Raw genomic sequence first — 12,536 nt, 5'->3', positions numbered from 1 at the left:
TCCTGTGTCCAATTCCATCTTTACCTGGGACCCTGCTATCATGAGGGTGACCCAAATGGTTCGGTGATCTTCCTTTGCGATCACGTTGTGTAACTTTAGACAACTTAGTCTCCTGCTCCTGGAGTCCTTATCACTCTCCTGATCTTCCGAACTACTGTCTGTCAGTTTCTTTACTTTCCTGTACTGTTCCTTAGTAGTTCTTGTCGTGTTGGTTTTCTTTCCCGACCTGTAGACTCTTGCTATATGTCCCATTTTTCCGCATTGCCTGCATACTTTGTCCTTAAACCAGCAGTCCTTCTGCTCATGGGTTGTTCTGCTGCAGCGATAGCACTTTTCTGCTCCATACGCCATTTCGTTAGCGCTGTATTCTTGTGGTTTCTGTTGTATTTCCGCAGCTCCCCGTGCTGCTGCTTCGTAGGATACTGGCACGCTGAAAGCCTGTTCTAGCGTCAGGTCCTTTTTTGAAAGTAGTCGTTTCTGGGTTCCTTCACTCTGGAGCCCGCAGACAAACTTATCCCGCAAGGTGTCTGCCAGTCCTGCTCCGAACTGGCAGTGCTTCGATAACTTGCGTAGTTCCGTAAGATAGTCAGCATTGCTCTCATCTTTGTGCTGGTTTCTTTTATGGAACTTGAATCTTTCTGCTATCAGCAGCGGTGTAGGGTTTAGGTGTTCCTGTAAGGTATTAACAATCTCCTCAAAACTTTTCTCCACTGGTTTAGCTGGGGTAATTAAATTCCGCAATAGGCCGTACGTACTCGCGCCCATCAAATTCAATAATACCGACGCCCTCTTTCCATCGGCCACCTCATTTGCCTTGCAGTACACTTCAATTCTTTCCACATACGTGGTCCAGTCTTCTACCTCATTGTCGAAAGCAGTGATACTGCCACTTTTCGGCATCTTGGGTGATTTAAAATGGCGCCTCCCACGCTTTTTCTTCTTCCCCAATGGAATAAAATGGCGCCTCCCGCGCTTTTCGTTCTTCCCCAACGGGATAAAATTGCGCCTCCCGCACTTTTCCTTCTTCCCCTTGCTGCCGTGCTGCGCCTAGCGTTCTATGGGGTAATGGTGGCGACCCGCGGCTTCGGCGCGTCTCGCTTTCCTTCCCCCCCCCCCGTTTATTTTCTCTCCGCTGCCCAGTTCTTGAGCACCGACCGCGCCCTGTGCGCTCCACCCTCTCTCTCTGTTGTTTTCTTTTCCCGGCGACGCTGCGCGGCCTGTTTTGTAGAGCCGCTCGATCGAGCTTGAGCCGGCCGCAGTCCGGAAGGGTCAGCGCACTACCTGCTACCAGCACGATTTGCGGGAACACCTTAACTGGGGAGCCAAGCACAGCTCTCCACAGTCTCTCCCGCAATTCTCCGAACACCGATGAATTCTTTGGGCGGTTGCCCGCGGTCGACGCCCGTTGCTCAGACTACGACCTCCAAGAAACCTCCTCTCAGGGCGAGATCCCCGTGAGATGATGCAACACTGCAGGTGAGTTCGAACTTACTCGTCGCCACTGTAAAGTCCACGCCTCAATAATACATGGACTTCGGGAGAACCGTTTAACAGGTACTTTACTGAACAGGAGGGCAACGTCAGACTGAAATACAGAAGCCTGCTAGGGCCTTTTATACAAGGGTGGTCACTGCCGGTACTGCAGTCTAAAACCAGTTCTTCCCTTAAAGGTACATACACAACATAACCCGTGCTGTACCTGCCCTGGGAGTGTTTGATGGGACAGTGTAGAGGGAGCTTTACCCTGTATCTAACCCGTGCTGTACCTGCCCTGGGAGTGTTTGATGGGACAGTGCAGAGGGAGCTTTACTCTGTATCTAACCCGTGCTGTACCTGCCCTGGGAGTGTTTGATGGGACAGTGCAGAGTGAGCTTTACTCTGTATCTAACCCATGCTGTAGCTGCCCTGGGAGTGTTTGATGGGACAGTGTAGAGGGAGCTTTACTCTGTATCTAACCCGTGCTGTACCTGCCCTGGGAGTGTTTGACGGGACAGTGTAGAGGGAGCTTTACTCTGTATCTAACCCATGCTGTACCTGCCCTGGGACTGTTTGATGGGGCAGTGTAGAGGGATCTTTACTCAAGGAAGGCCAGGACTGGGAACTCAACATCCAGGGGTATTCGATATTCAGGAAAGATAGGCAAAAAGGAAAGGGAGGTGGGGTAACATTACTGGTTAAAGAAGGGATTAACACAATTGTAATGAAGGATATTAGCTCTGATGAGGTGGAATCTGTATGGGTAGAATTGAGAAATACTAAGGGGAAAAAACGTTAGTGGGAGTGGTTTATAGACCTCCAAGAGAAATTAAAGAAGCGTGCAATAAGGGCACAGCAGTCATCGTGGGTGACTTTAATCTACATATAGATTGGGCCAACCAAATGAGTAACAATACTGTGGAGGAGGAATTCCTGGAGTGTTTACGGGATGGTTTCCTGGACCAATATGTCGAGGAACCAACCAGAGATCAGGCCATCTTAGACTGGGTATTATGTAACGAGAAAGGATTAATTAGCAATCTTGTTGTAAGAGGCCCCTTGGGTCGGAGCGATCATAATAAGAAGTAGTTGACTCGGAGACTAGGGTCCTCAATTTAAATAAAGGAAACTATGATGGTCTGAGGAGCGAGTTGGGTAGGATTGATTGGGGAATGGCACTCAAAGGGTTGACGGCGGATAGGCAATGGGAAACATTCAAAGACCGAATGGATGAACTACAGAATTTGTTCATCCCAGTTTGGCATAAAAATAAAACAAAAAAGGTGACCCAACCGTGGCTAACAAGGGAAATTAGAGATAGCATAAGGTCCAAGGAGAGGGCATATAAATTGGCCAGAAAAAGCAATAATCCTGAGGATTGGGTGCAGTTTAGGATTCAACAAAGGAGGACAAAGGGATTAGTTAATAAAGGGAAAATAGAATATGAGAGTAAGCTTGCAGAGAACATAAAAACTGACTGTAAAAGCTTTTATAGATATGTGAAGAGAAAAAGATTGGTGAAGTCAAGCGTAGGTCCCTTGCAGTCAGAATCGGGGGAATTTATAATGGGGAACAAAGAAATGGCTGACCAACTAAATACATATTTTGGTTCTGTCTTCACAAAGGAGGACACAAATAACCTCCCAGAGATGCCGGGGAACATAGGGTCTGATGAAAGGGTGGAACTGAAAGAAATCAGTATTTGTAGGGAAATGGTGTTAGGAAAATTGATGGGACTGAAGGCCGATAAATTCCCAGGGCCTGATAATCTACATCCCAGGGTACTTAAGGAAGTGGCCCTAGAAATAGTAGATGCATTGCTGGTCATCTTCCAGAACTCGATAGACTCTGGAACGGTACCCATGGATTGGCGGGTAGCTAATGTTACCCCACTATTCAAAAAAGGTGGTAGAGAAAAGGTGGGGAATTATAGACTGGTAAGCTTGACATCGGTAGTGGTGAAAATGCTAGAGTCCATTATAAAAGATGTAATAGCAGAGCACTTGGAAAGCAGTGACTGGATCGGACAAAGTCAACATGGATTTACAAAAGGTAAATCATGCTTGACTAATCTACTGGAATTTTTTGAGGATGTAACTGGTAAAATAGATAAGGGAGAACCAGTGGATGTGGTGTATTTGGACTTTCAGAAGGCTTTCAAAAAGGTCCCGCATAAGAGATTAGCATGCAAAATTAAGGCACATGGGATTGGGGGCAAGGTATTGATTGGATAGAGAACTGGTTGGCGGACAGAAAGCAAAGAGTTGGAATAAACGGGTCGTTTTCCGAGTGGCAGGCAGTGACTAGTGGGGTACCGCAAGGATCAGTCCTAGGACCCCAGCTGTTCACAATATATATTAATGAACTGGACGAGGGAATTGGATGTAATACCTCCAAATTTGCAGATGACACAAAGCTGGGGGGGAGGGTATGCTGTGAGGAGGATGTTGTGAAACTCCAGCACGATTTGGACAGGTTGGGTGATTGGGCAGAAACATGGCAAATGCACTATAATGTGGATAAATGTGAGGTTATCCACTTTGGTGGCAAAAACAGGAAGGCAGATTATTATTTGAATGGTAATAGATTGGGAGAAGGGGAAGTGCAAAGAGACCTGGGTGTTCTTGTACACCAGTCGCTGAAGGTAAGCATGCAGGTGCAGCAGGCGGTTAAGAAGGCAAATGGTATGTTGGCTTCGTAACAAGAGGGTTCGAGTACAAGAACAAGGATGTCTTGCTGCAGTTGTACAGGGCCTTGGTGAGACCACACCTTGAGTATTGTGTGCAGTTTTGGTCGCCTTACCTGAGGAAGGACATTCTTGCCATGGAAGGAGTGCAGCGAAGATTCACCAGGCTGATACCTGGGATGGCAGGAATGACGTATGAGGAGAGGTTGTGTCGATTGGGCTTATACTCACTGGAGTTTAGAAGATTGAGAGGTGATCTCATCGAAACCTATAAAATTCTGTCAGGCCTGAACAGACTAGATGCAGGAAGGATGTTTCTGATGGCCGGGGAGTCCAGAACCAGGGGTCATAGTCTAAGGATAAGGGGTAAGCCATTTAGGACTGAAATGAGGAGGAATTTCTTCACCCAGAGAGTGGTGAACCTGTGGAATTCTCTCCCACAGAGGGCGGTGGAGGCCAGTTCATTAAGTATATTCAAGAAAGAGTTGGATATATTTCTTAAGGCTAAAGGGATCAAGGGATATGGGGAGAAGGCAGGGACCGGGTACTGAATTTGGATGATCAGCCATGATCTCATTGAATGGCGGAGCAGGCTCGAAGTGCCGAATGGCCTACTCCTGCTCCTATCTTCTATGCATCTATGTATCTATGTATCTAACCCATGCTGCACCTGTCCTGGGAGTGTCTGATGGGGCAGTGTAGAGGGAGCTTTACTCTGTATCTAACCCATGCTGTACCTGCCCTGGGGGTGTTTGATGGGGCAGTGTAGAGGAAGCTTTACTCTGTACCTAACCCGTGCTGTACCTGCCCTGGGGGTGTTTGATGGGAGATTGCAGAGGGAGCTTTACTCTGTATCTAACCCATGCTGTACCTGTCCTGGGAGTGTTTGATGGGGCAGTGTAGAGGGAGCTTTACTCTGTATCGAACCCATGCTGTACCTGTCCTGGGAGTGTTTGATGGGACAGTGTAGAGGGAGCTTTACTCTGTATCTAACCCATGCTGTACCTGTCCTGGGAGTGTTTGATGGGACAGTGTAGAGGGAGCTTTACTCTGTATCTAACCCATGCTGTACCTGCCCTGGGAGTGTTTGATGGGGCAGTGTAGAGGGAGCTTTACTCTGTATCTAACCCGTGCTGTACCTGCCCTGGGAGTGTTTGATGGGACAGTGCAGAGGGAGAGGGAGCTTTACTCTTTTTCTAACCCATGCTGTACCTGTCCTGGGAGTGTTTGATGGGACAGTGTAGAGGGAGCTTTACTCTCTATCTAACCCGTGCTGTACCTGCCCTGGTAGTGTTTGATGGGACAGTGCAGAGGGAGCTTTACTCTGTATCTAACCCGTGCTGTACCTGCCCTGGTAGTGTTTGATGGGACAGTGTAGAGGGAGCTTTACTCTGTATCTAACCCATGCTGTACCTGCACTGGGAGTGTTTGATGGGACAGTGTGGAGGGAGCTTTACTCTGTATCTAACCCCGTGCTGTACCTGCCCTGGGAGTGTTTGATGGGGCAGTGTAGAGGGAGCTTTACTCTGTATCTAACCCATGCTGTACCTATCCTGGGAGTGTTTGATGGGACAGTGTAGAGGGAGCTTTACTCTGTATCTAACCCATGCTGTACCTGCCCAGGTAGTGTTTGATGGGACAATGTAGAGGGACATTTACTCTGTATCTAATCCGTGCTGTACCTGCCCTGGGGGTGTTTGATGGGACAGTGTAGAGGGAGCTTTACTCTGTATCTAACCTGTGCTGTACCTGCCCTGGGAGTGTTTGATGGGACAGTGTAGAGGTAGCTTTACTCTGTATCTAATCCATGCTGTACCTGCCCTGGGGGTGTTTGATGGGACAGTGTAGAGGGAGCTTTACTCTGTATCTAACCCGTGCTGTACCTGCCCTGGGAGTGTTTGATGGGACAGTGTAGAGGGAGCTTTACTCTCTATCTAACCCGTGCTGTACCTGCCCCGGGAGTATTTGATGGGACAGTGTAGAGGGAGCTTTACTCTGTATCTAACCCGTGCTGTACCTGCCCTGGGAGTGTTTGATGGGACAGTGTGGAGGGAGCTTTACTCTGTATCTAACCCCGTGCTGTACCTGTCCTCGGAGTGTTTGATGGGACAGTGTAGAGGGAGCTTTACTCTGTATCTAACCTGTGCTGTACCTGCCCTGGGAGTGTTTGATGGGACAGTGTAGAGGGAGCATTACTCTGTATCTAATCCGTGCTGCACCTGCCCTGGGGGTGTTTGATGGGACAGTGTAGAGGGAGCTTTACTCTGTATCTAACCCGTGCTGTACCTGCCCTGGGAGTGTCCTGTTATCACATCCTTTATAATAGACTCTAGCTTTTTCCCTACTACTGATGTTAGCCTGTAGTTCCCAGTTTTCTCTCTCCCTCCTTTTTTAAATAGTGGGGTTACATTTTCCAGCCTCCAATCTGCAGGAACTGTTCTATAATCTATAGAACTCTGGAAGATGACAACCAATTCATCCACTATTTCCATGGCTTTTAGTACTCGCGTCAATCACCCAGGGCAGGTACAGCACAGTAAAGCTCCCTCTACACTGTCCCATCAAACACTCCCAGGGCAGGTACAGCACGGGTTAGATACAGAGTAAAGCTCCCTCTACACTGTCCCATCAAACACTCCCAGGACAGGTACAGCACGGGTTAGATACAGAGTAAAGCTCCCTCTGCACTGTCCCATCAAACACTCCCAGGGCAGGTACAGCACGGGTTAGATAGAGAGTGAAGCTCCCTCTACACTGTCCCATCAAACACTCCCAGGACAGGTACAGCACGGGTTAGATACAGAGTAAAGCTCCCTCTACACTGACTCCGTCAAATACTCCCAGGGCAGTCACCGCATGGGTTAGATACAGAGTAACGCTCCCTCTACACTGTCCCATCAAACACTCATGGAGCAGGTAAAGCACAGGTTAGATACAGAACAAAGCTCACACTACACTGTCCCGTCAAACACTCACAGGGCAGGTACAGCACAGGGATAGATACAGAGTAATGCTCCCTCTACACTATCCAATTAAACTCTCCCAGGGTTAGATAGAGCACAAGGTTAGATACAGAGTAAATCTCCCTCTACACTGTCCAATTAAACACTCACAAGAGAGGTACAGCATGGGGTTAGATAAAGAGAAAAGCTCTCTCTACACCGTCCGAACAAAATCTCCCAGGGCTGGTACAGAGCGGGATTAGATACAGAGTAAAGCTCCCTCTTTATTGTCCCAACAAACACTCCCAGGGCAGATACAGCACAGGTTAAATATAGAGTAAAGCTCCCTCTACACTGTCCCATCAAACACTCCCAGGGCAGGTACAGCACGGGTTAGATACTGAGTAAAGCTCCCTCTGCACTGACCCCGTCAAATACTCCCAGGACAGGTACAGCACCGGTTGGATACAGAGTAAAGCTCTCCCTACACTGTCCCATCAAACACTCCCAGGGCAGGTACAGCACGGGTTAGATACAGAGTAAAGCTCCCTCTACACTGACCTGTCAAACACTTCCAGGACAGGTACAGCACGGTTTGGATACAGAGTAAAGCTCCCTCTACACTGTCCCATCAAACACTCCCAGGGCAGGTACAGCATGGGTTAAATACAGAGTAAAGCTCCCTCTACACTGTCCCATCAAATACTCCCAGGGCAGGTACAGCACAGGGTTAGATAAAGAGTAAAGCTGAAGCACCCAGGGATGCCGAAGAGTGGCAGTATCTCTACGTTCGACAATGAAGTCGAAGATTGGGTGACATATGTGGAACGTATTGAGGTGTACTGCAGGGCGAATGAAGTGCCAGATGCTAGGAAAGCACTGGTTTTGTTAAATTCCATGGGTGCAAAAACTTATGGGTTACTGCAAAACCTAATAACCCCAGAGAAGCCTGTGAATAAGAATTTCAAAAGCATAGTAGAAATCCTACAGGACCACTTAAACCCCACACCGCTGCTGATAGCAGAATGATTTAAGTTCCATAAAAGGAACCAACAGAAAGACGAAAGCAATGCTGAGTACTTAATGGAACTGCGCAAGCTATCGCAACACTGCCAGTTTGGAGTGGGACTAGCAGATACGTTAAGGGACAAGTTTGTGTGTGGGCTTCAAAGTGAAGGAACCCAGAAACGGCTTCTATCAGAAAAGGATCTTACGCTGGACAAGGCTTTCAGTATGGCAGTATCACACGAAGCAACCGCACGGGGCGCTGCAGAGATACAACGGAGACCGCAAGAATATGGCACCAATGAAATGTCATATGGAGCAGGGAAGTGTTATCGCTGCGGCAGAACAACACACGATCAGAAGGATTGTTGGTTCAAGGACCAAGTGTGCAGACAGTGTGGAAAAACAGGACACATAGCAAGAGTCTGCAGGTCAGGGAAGAAAACCAACAGCAAGAAATCTCCACAGGAGAAGTACAAAAAGGTACATAAGGTGATGGACAGTAGTTCAGACAAACAGGGAAATGATACAGACTCCGGAAGCAAGGAACTGGGTTGTCTGAAACTACATAAGGTAACCAAAATGGAGGATCACCAGACTATCTGGGTCACACTCAAGATAGACGGAGTCCAAGTGAAAATGGAATTGGACACTGGATCAGCCCTAACAGTCATAAACCAAAGGGACTACAAGCGGCTATTTCCACATATACCCTTGAAAGCTACAGAGACTGTCTTGAAGACGTACACGGGGCAAAAAGTCTACCCCAAAGGAAAAATAAGGGTGAAGGTGATATACAAAGGCCAGGAAATACCTAAAATGGACCTATATGTATTGCCAGATGGAGGACCACCCCTATTAGGACGTGAATGGATCCGGAAGATACAATTAGATTGGCATTCCATACAGGCACTGAAGGTTGAGGCCAAAAAGGATGACGACGCCACACCTGGACGACTGTCAAAAATGCTATCTGATGCAAATGAAGTGTTCCAGGAGGGACTCGGAACACTAAAAGGCATAACAGCAATGATTAAAATAGAGGAAAATGCAAGTCCAAAGTTTTTTAAGGCCAGACCAATGCCTTATGTGATCCGACCAGCCGTTGAAGCAGAGCTGGAAGGGTTGGAACGTTCAGGAGTACTGTCCAAAGTAGACTGGAGCGAGTGGACTACACCCATCGTCCCTGTAATGAAGAGGTCGTTGAGTAATATGCCTGGGGAACCAAAGAAAGTCCGCATCTGTGGGGATTTTAAGGTGACAGTGAACCCAGTCCTTCACACGGTACAATATCCGCTTCCACGGATTGAGGATATTTTCGCCTCGCTATCTGGAGGTAAACGCTTCACCAAAATTGATCTGCCCCAGGCGTACTTGCAAATGGAGGTAGAAGAAGCCTCGAAACAATACCTCACGATCAACACTCATAAAGGTCTCTATCAATACAACCGACTGGTGTTTGGGGTAGCATCGGCTCCGGCTATTTGGCAAAGGGCAATAGATCAAGTCCTGCAAGGAATTCCAGGGACCCAGTGTTATTTGGACGACATCCTGGTCACGGGCGAAAATGACAGTGATCACCTCGCCAACCTGGAGAAGGTGCTCACTAGATTAAAGGAATATGGGTGTGCTGTCTTTCTTTAGGAATTTATGTTAGTTTTCCAGTTAATTCAAGGGTTTGAGTAATTTGGGTCGATTCCCATTGTGTGCCGCCACCTAGTGGATATTTGGTACCTAGCAACTGCAGTAAAAGCGCAGTAAAGTGCAGTAAAGTAAACTACTGTATATCACAGATCTACAGCCACACATGGTCTGGGAAGTTATATTGTTGCCACGCTTCAGCCTTGGACACTATTTGTCTGTAAGTACTTGAGAATGTTATAGATGATTAGTGTACACTATATTTTGCAGAAAATGTTTAGTTTGTAACCTTTCTCTGTAAGCAAACTTACACAGCTAGCCGTGAAGTGCTCGCTCTCTGTCTAGCTGGTTAACTAGTAGCTGTACTTTGATGCACTATGTACAGGGCTAATTTAAAGAGATTGCCTTCCAGTTTGCTAAATGTATATTCACAGTAAGCTGTGTTTCCACGTGTTTTGGTAAGTTACATGCCAAATGTACTGTGTTGCTCAGGCGTACCTAAATTTGTGTATGCATATCAGTTATGTGCTTGTATACTAATGTGTGCTTCCATTTCTGTATTGTATTTCAGTTTCACAATAAGAATCTTTCAGTAAAGTTTACAAGAAAAGTAAAGCCTTGTGATTTTTATGGGAAGATATCAAGTTGGTAGCTACCTGTCTAGCTCTGCATAGGAACGCACTGCAAGGGCAGAATAATGGGCTACGAGCTAATCACCACAAGTGCGAGTTTTTCCAGAAGCAGATCTCATATTGTGGCCACGTTATTGATGAAGAGGGGTTACATAAGTCTCCTGAAAAGATTGAGGCAGTAGTCAAGGCTCCAGCACCGGAAAATGTGTCACAACTGAGGTCGTTCCTCGGGCTGGTAAACTACTACCATAAGTTCTTACCAAATTTGTCGACAGTATTACACCCACTGAACACCCTACTGCAAACAGGGGTACCATGGAAGTGGAATGACGAATGTAAACGAGCTTTCCAGAAGTGCAAAGAATTGATCACATCAAAAGAGGTGTTGGCCCATTTCAACCCAGCACTACCAATTCGGTTGGCATGTGATGCATCACCCTATGGTATTGGAGCGGTGCTGTCGCACAAATTCCCAGACGGGTTGGAGAGGCCAGTAGCCTTTGCATCTCGGTCACTAACCTCAGCCGAGCGCAACTACGCCCAAATCGACAGGGAGGCCCTCAGCCTAGTATGGGGAGTAAAAAAATTCAACCACTATCTGCATGGGCAGAAATTCACCTTGCTGACTGACCACCAACCACTTGTCTCCATCTTTAATCCTAAGAAGGGCGTTCCAGTGATGACTGCACAACGGTTACAAAGATGGTCCCTGTTTCTAGGGGCGAATCAATATGAAATAGAATATAAAGGCACGAAACAGCATGGAAACACTGATGGGCTATCACGCTTGCCACTGCCTACTGCGGAGGAAGCACCAGCAGTGGACCCTATCGAGATATTTTATTCGTCAATAATTGAACGATTGCCAGTAACTAACGCGGATATAGAGAAGGAGACCCGCTATGATCCAACACTGTTTCGGGTATATAAATTGACAGTGAGGGGATGGCCAACACATGGCGACTCACTGTTGCCAGCATTCTCATCCAGAAGAGAACAGCTGTCAGTATGCCAGGGGACAGTGATGTGTGGATCCCGAGTGGTAATTCCACCCAAGTTAAGGGAGAGAGTGCTCAATGAACTTCACGAAGGGCATCTGGGAGGGGTAAAAATGAAAAGCCTTGCTAGGGCTTATGTGTGGTGGCCGGGGATTGATCAACAAATCGAGGACCTAACCAAGAGCTGCTCAGGATGCCAGAAGGTCCAAAATGCACCACCACATGCCCCTCTACATCCATGGGAGTGGCCCTCCTCTCCATGGCAACAGGTGCATATTGATTTTGCTGGTCCATTCATGGACTCAATGTTCTTAATAGCAGTGGATGCGCACTCGAAATGGCCTGAGGTGATAAAAATGTCCTCAACCACTACAGAGAAAATGATTGCAGTCCTACGGACCATATTTGCCAGGAACGGCTTGCCAGAGCAGATTTGCTCTGATAATGGATCACAGTTTGTGTCCGAAGAGTTTCGGAAATTTATGAGAAGGAATGGGGTAAGGCATTACACACCCGCCCCGTATCATCCAGCCACAAATGGATTGGCTGAGAGGTTCGTACAAACCTTTAAAAAGGCGATAAATGCCATGTGCGATGATAAAATTCCATTACAGCATAAGGTGGACAATTTCCTGTTAGCCTACAGAAATGCGACACATGCAGTTACCAACCAGACCCCGGCCATGATGTTCTTTAACCGATGGTTGAGATCTCGTCTGGATTTGCTCAGACCAAATGTGCGAAGAAATGTTGAGGATAAACAATTCCAGCACATCAATGAGAAGCCGACAAGGAGCTTCAATGTAGGACAACCAGTTTTGGCCCGCAACTACCGAACAGAGAAATGACAACCCGGAATGATATGCACATGGCAGGGGCAATTAATGTACACAGTGAATGTCGGGGAGAACATTGTGAGACGCCACGTCGACCAGATCTTAGCGTCACAGGAACGAGTCAACCCCATGTCTCGCGTACCTGGGGATGAACCCGACATACCGGTAGCATCTACCTCAGAAACAGTAGCAGTGGAAACTGATGAACTAACCGACGAAAGGGGGCCAGAATTGCCTCCGCACCAAGAACAGGAACCTCAGGGAAGGTGCTATCCAGAAAGGATCAGGAAGGCGCCCCAAAGACTGAATTTATAAATGGA

Source organism: Somniosus microcephalus, unplaced genomic scaffold (genome assembly GCF_052327205.1).
Source record: "Somniosus microcephalus isolate GS21.2 unplaced genomic scaffold, FLI_Smic_1.0 unresolved_chr2, whole genome shotgun sequence".
Classification (NCBI taxonomy): domain Eukaryota; kingdom Metazoa; phylum Chordata; class Chondrichthyes; order Squaliformes; family Somniosidae; genus Somniosus; species Somniosus microcephalus.
Note: the sequence above shows the minus strand (reverse complement) of the source record.